A 6,000-nucleotide genomic window follows, 5' to 3' on the forward strand; every position below is an offset into this window, starting at 1 on the left:
CCCTCCTTGGCTGGAGGTGCTTAGTCAATGTCAAAGGCAACAGGATGTTTGGGGGACCAGGGGGCAGCTGGGTGAGTGACTTGTGCTGGGGGCAAATGCTGCCTGGGTGGAACGGTCTTTGAGCGACCTTTTTCTCAAGTCCCATGTGTGACACTCTGTCTCTGACCTGTGGAGTCAGCCCTGTGGAAGCCCCAGAACAGGTAGGGTCAGGAATGCTGTCCACATAGATGAGGCAGAAGGCTAAAGTCATAGGTAAGTCAGGACTCTTGTTGGGAAGTGGCTCGCTGCTCTGAAAACCTGAGAGCGCAGTGGGTCAAGTTGTGTTTTATCGGTAGGGAAAAGAGAGGGTGCTGGAGTGGAAGGCTTGGGTTCCAGTTCCACCTTTTCTACTTACTATTCATCTTTGCCATATTGCTGAATCTCAGTTTCCACATCTGTATAATAGTGATAATAATACCTGTTTTCATGGCTGGTGTCAGGATCAAATTGAAAGGTGATTTGCAAAGTGTAAAATGTTAGTAAAAAAAAAAAAAATGGAGTTCCCATTGTGGCCCAGTGGTTAACAAACCCGACTAGAATCCATGAGTACTCAGGTTCGATCCCTGGCCTCACTCGGCAGGTTAAGGACCCAGCATTGCCGTGAGCTGTGGTGAAGGTCGCAGACGTGGCTCGGATCCCGAGTTGCTGTGGCTCTGGGGTAGGCTGGCAGCTACAGCTCCAATTGGACCCCTAGCCTGGGAACCTCCATATGCCGCAGGTATGTCCCTAAAAGGACAAAAAGACAAACGAAATAAAAAAGATAAAGCGTTAGTAAAAGTTTTCTACTATAGAGGCTTCACCTTGGAAACTGTCATTGGTTCTGGTCCAAACCATAGGTGATGAAGGAGGCTGCCTGCAGCCATGCACATGTAGATGCATAAGGCAGCACAAGCTGGGTATAGACCACTGGGGGCTCCATATGGGCTCTCTTTTTTTATTTTATTTTTTAAATTGAGATATAGTTCACATCATATAAAATTCACTACTTTATACAACTCAGTGGTCTCCAGTATATACTATGATGTGCAACATCACTACTGATTCCAGAACATTCCCACCACCCCATAAAGAAACCCTATACCCGTTAGCAGTCTCTCCCTGTACCTCCCCTGTGTGAGAGGTGAAGGTGGGTAACCCTAGCAACTACTTACCTATTTTCTATCTCTGTAAACGTCCCTATTCTGGATATTTCTGAAAAATGGAATCATGCAGTATATGGCCCTTTGTGTCAAGCTTCTTTCACTTAGCATGATGTTTTTAGGCTCATGTTGCAGCAGGTATTTTATTCTTTTTATGGCTGAATAATATTCCATTGTATGGCTATAGCTCCTTTTTTTCCCCATTTATCAGGCAATAGATAACTGGGTAGTTTCCATTTTGGGACTATTGTGAATAATGATGCTATAAACATTGGTATACAGTATCTGTTTGGATCTCTGTTTTAAGTTCTTTCAGGCATTTTTCCAGGAGTGAAATTGCTGGCTTATATGGGAACTGTACGTTTAACTTTGTCAGGAACACCAAACTGTTTTCCACAGTGGTTGCGCCATTAAACATACTCACCAGCAATGTGTGTAGGGTCTGATTTCTCGCCATTATAGCCAAATCTTGCTCTTTTCTGGGTTTTATTGTTATTATTATAGCCCTTCTAGTGGGTATGAAGTACTATCTCATTGTGGTTTTGATTTCCATTTCCCTTGCAAGGGAGCCTAAGACATTGTTAACAAAACTGAGAAATCTGCGAAATGAGAGAATTTAAAAGCTGCCCAGGGAGTTCTTGTCATGGCGCAGTGGTTAACGAATCTGACTAGGAACCATGAGGTTGCGGGTTTGATCCCTGGCCTTGCTCAGTGGGTTAAGGATCTGGCGTTGCCTTGAGCTGTGATATAGTCGCAGATGCGGCTTGGATCCCTCATTGCTGTGGCTGTGGTGTATGTAGGCCAGTGGCTACAGCTCTGATTAGGCCCCTTGCCTGGGAACCTCCATAGGCCATAGAAGCAGTCCTAGAAAAGGCAAAAAGCCAAAAAAAAAAAAAAAAAGGCTGCCCGGGAGACCGTCCTATGGAAGTACAACTCGGAGGTGTAATTGTCACCTCCCCCTTTACTGCCACCATCTCTGCTCCTAGCAGCCAACACTAAAAGTGCTTCTATGTGCCAAAGAGTGTGTGACAGGCTTTCGGGGCAACAATGCTATAAATCAGGTATTATTATTGTCCCATTTAACAGCCATGGAGACTTAGAGATGGTAAATAACTTGCCCAGGGTCACACAGCTGAGTGGTAAGGCTGCTAGGATTCAATTCCAGGTCTGGCTGACTCTTCACCCCAATGCATAGTAGTGATTCCTGCTAGAGAAGAAAGCCATCATGCAGGCTCTGCACACTTTCGAAATTCAGCCAGGGCTTCCCACACGCCCGCCGTGCACCTAAATCTCTGTTGGGCTCTCGGGGCCACGAACGAAGCTGCTCTGTAGGCAGCTCAGAGTCTGGAGCGTTCCGTCCACGTTTGCCAGTGATTTTTGTAGAGTAGAGAAATGAGTTTTGTAATTTTTATTTGATTTAGCCCTCAAGTTGTTAACACCTCCAGTGCAGGGGCCAGCGAGAGAGTTGTCTATAAATATTAGCTCCCCAAGTAAAAATGACTCTTTCATCTCAGCGGACTTAATTAAGCTGGTGATTAGAGAAGGATCAACACCTCCATTGGTAACAAAAGACACTGTCTGTCAGCGGGAGGTTCTGTCAGGGTGATTTCTCCTGCAATTTAGAACAGTTGGGAGCACAGAACCCAGGCAGCTCAGGGTGTCAAAAGGGACAGGTCTTAACTCCACACAGCACTCTCACCACACACACACACACACACACACAACACACGCTGGAAAGCCTGCCACCTGGGAAGCATTTAATATCTTTTGTAGAGAAATAGAAGTTTTGCGTAATAGAGAAACTTAGCAGCAGAATCAGTATAGTTTATGGGGCACGAATGGGACCTGGCGGTTTTGGAACATGTGCACGTGCTTGGAGGACTGTGGCTGCCGGATGATGAGGGGCAGGACAGGCTCTGATCTTCCTGGTGGGGGAGCCAGAGAAGCCAGGCTTCCCCTTCCCTGTCTCTCTCGGGGCACTGGTTGCCCCATGGGATCTGCAGATGCAATAACGCTTTTGTGGGAGCACGTGTGAGAAACTCACTTCCCCTAAGTCTCCATCACCAAGTATAGGCTTGGGGTCCCCTTTGTGGTGCAGTGGAAACGAATCCGACTAGGAACCGTGAGGTTGTGGGCTCGATCCCTGGCCTCGATCAGTGGGTTAAGGATCCAGTGTTGCCGTGAGCTGTGGTGTAGGTCACAGACGAGGCTCGGATCCTGCGTTGCTGTGGCTGTGGTGTAGGCCAGCGGCTGTAGTGCTGATTCGACCCCACGCATGGGAACCTCCATATGCCACGGGTGTGGCCCTGAAAAGCAAAAAAACCCACCAAAGTATAGGCTTTTCTTCTGGCTCCAGGGAGTCTGTCCTTTGCGTGGTAGACAAGCATGAGAAGCATCTTCTTGCCAGAATGCCTGTCTCCCCGGGTGTGAGATCTGCTTGGTCAGCCAGCAGCAAGGATTCACCAGCCTCTTCCTCCTTCCCCATCCTGCGGCCGTTCAGCTTCACCGAATGGGGGCTTCCTAGGCTCAACAGTAAATGACAGCCGGCCACCCAAAAGAGCGGTGGTAGTGTGTTTGCTGGGAGAGGGGGCAATTTTCGCAGTGGGACATGCACAAGGCCACTCAAAACCTACGATAACAGTGGTCGGCAGGCACGGAGCACTTACTGAGCACCAGGCACTGTCCTAAGTACTTTACAAATGTTCAGTGATCCTATGAAGTATCACTCACCCTAAGTTATAAGTGCACAGAATGAGGCGCAGAGAGATGAAGGAACTTGCCCAAAGATGCACAGCTGACAAGTGGGCACAGGCTGCCTCCAGAACCCCTGTCCCTACACACAGTGCTTGCTGTCTGGGGATCAGGGGCACACATCTGGGCATTTGCCAGCAGAAGGATTGACCTGCATGTATTGGATCCCCTTTACCTACTTCTCTGTTTGTTCAAGGCGATGTGAGAGGGAAGCCTGCTGAGGGTGAGGGATTCTCACAAAGGCAAGGGGAGAAGGAAACAGCTAAATGTATTCAGTCAACACATTTTTTGGGGGGTGGGGGTGCGGCAGCGACTCTGTGCCGGTTAGAGTCTCTGAGTTCATAGAGCAAAATAAATCAACAAAGGAGTTTGAAATAATGGCATTTTGTGATTAGTCCCGTGGAGGTAGCAAAGGGGACCAAGACAGGATGAAGGGCTGAAGGAGAAACCAGACATCAGGGCTGGTCTCTCTTAGATGATTGGAAAGTGGACACTAGCGTTGGCCACACAGGGAGGGGAAGACAGGGCCTTCCAGGGGCGCCAGCCTTGCAAGGCTCTAAGGGAGGAAAGGGCTTGGTGGCTCGAGTCTCGGAAAGAGCAGCTACCAGAGAACAGTGAGCCTGAGGAAGCGCTGGGTGGTGTGGCCAGAGAGCCAAGGTAGGGACTGTGCCAGGGGGAAGACTGGATTTGGCTCGGAGGGCAGTAAAATCCATGAAGGGGCTGTAATCGGGAGAGTGACATGAAAGGACCATGGTCTCTGTGAGGAGAATAAAGAGGGGCAAAGGGGAGCGGGCGAGGCCAGCTGGGAGGTGGCTGGAGAGGGGCCAGGAGGCTTGGGAGCGGCGAGAAAGGGAGTTGGTGCTGGAGCGCAGGGGACTGAGGGTGGGGCGGCTACTGGACAAGGCAGACTTTGCTCTAAAAGGGTGACATCTATCTCTGGGGCTTGCCACCAAGTTGAACAATTAACAACAATCCCAGTGATGCCCCGTAATTACGAGCAACAGCAAACCCCTTGGACACCAGCCGGGGTTTGCAAACGTTTTTCTCAGCAAGATGCAGGAAAAGTCAAGGAAAATGCCACACTCCTTCAGGAGACCAGAAGGGAGCTTGATGGTGACTTCAGGAAAGGCCAGACCTCGGGCGCCTGAGGGATGTGGGAATCTTCGGGAAGTGACCCAAAGGAGTACTCCACGGGCTCACAGGCATGGTCCAAGCAGCCATCCCAATGCAGGCTCTTGTGAAGCAGGGCGGACTTCATGGTGGAGGTGACCTTGGAAGCGAGCCTGAAAAGCTGCGTCGGGGGTCTGCAGGTGGAGGACAGAGCAGAGGCTTTCCAGTATGGGAACCTTGGAAGAGAATTGCTTTCTGGAGCCCAGGGGACCGTTCTCAGTGGCTGCAGCCGAGACGCAGGAAGGAAGGAGGTGAAGTTGATGGCCTGATTATCAAGGGTGCACTGAGTTTCCCACCCACAGAGTCTCAGCCACCCCAGCCACCCCACACCAGTCGCAGAGAATTGGGGAGGGCGTCTCAGCCTGGCCTGTTGATGTGTTACCTTCTCCCTTTGCTGACCACATGCCGAGGGCAGAGATCCATGTAGCCCACTCCCCAGTGGCTGCCCGTGGCCACCCCATGCACTATGCATCCAGGAGGAGACGCAGTCACATCAGATCTCAACGTTAATCAAAACGAAATCCCTGAGCAGTCGCTGCAATGAGCCCGGGTGTGATTGAAATGCCAAGGCAGGTCTTGTTATTTTTATGAAGCTGTGAATAATATAAGTATCCAATTGATAAAATGTTATTAAAGCTGACAGCCCTTAAGTGATCTAAGTGGTAAATATTGAAATGAGGTCTCTGGCACACTGTGCCCGGGGGCCCGCGGCGGTAATAAGCATTGAACAATGATTCCTCAGGCTCTGGGGAGCGGCAGAGCTTGCGGGGAGCAAAAGCGCTTTTCCTAAATAATTAAACCAGGATTCCAGGGATGGATCATAGATCCTTGTAGTGGTTTGTTAATGTCCAAAAGGAGCTGGCTTCGGGCAAGGCCTCTGTTGAGCCATCCCTCCCCCAGC

The sequence above is a fragment of the Phacochoerus africanus genome, chromosome 5 (assembly GCF_016906955.1).
Source record: "Phacochoerus africanus isolate WHEZ1 chromosome 5, ROS_Pafr_v1, whole genome shotgun sequence".
NCBI classification, from domain to species: Eukaryota; Metazoa; Chordata; class Mammalia; order Artiodactyla; family Suidae; genus Phacochoerus; species Phacochoerus africanus.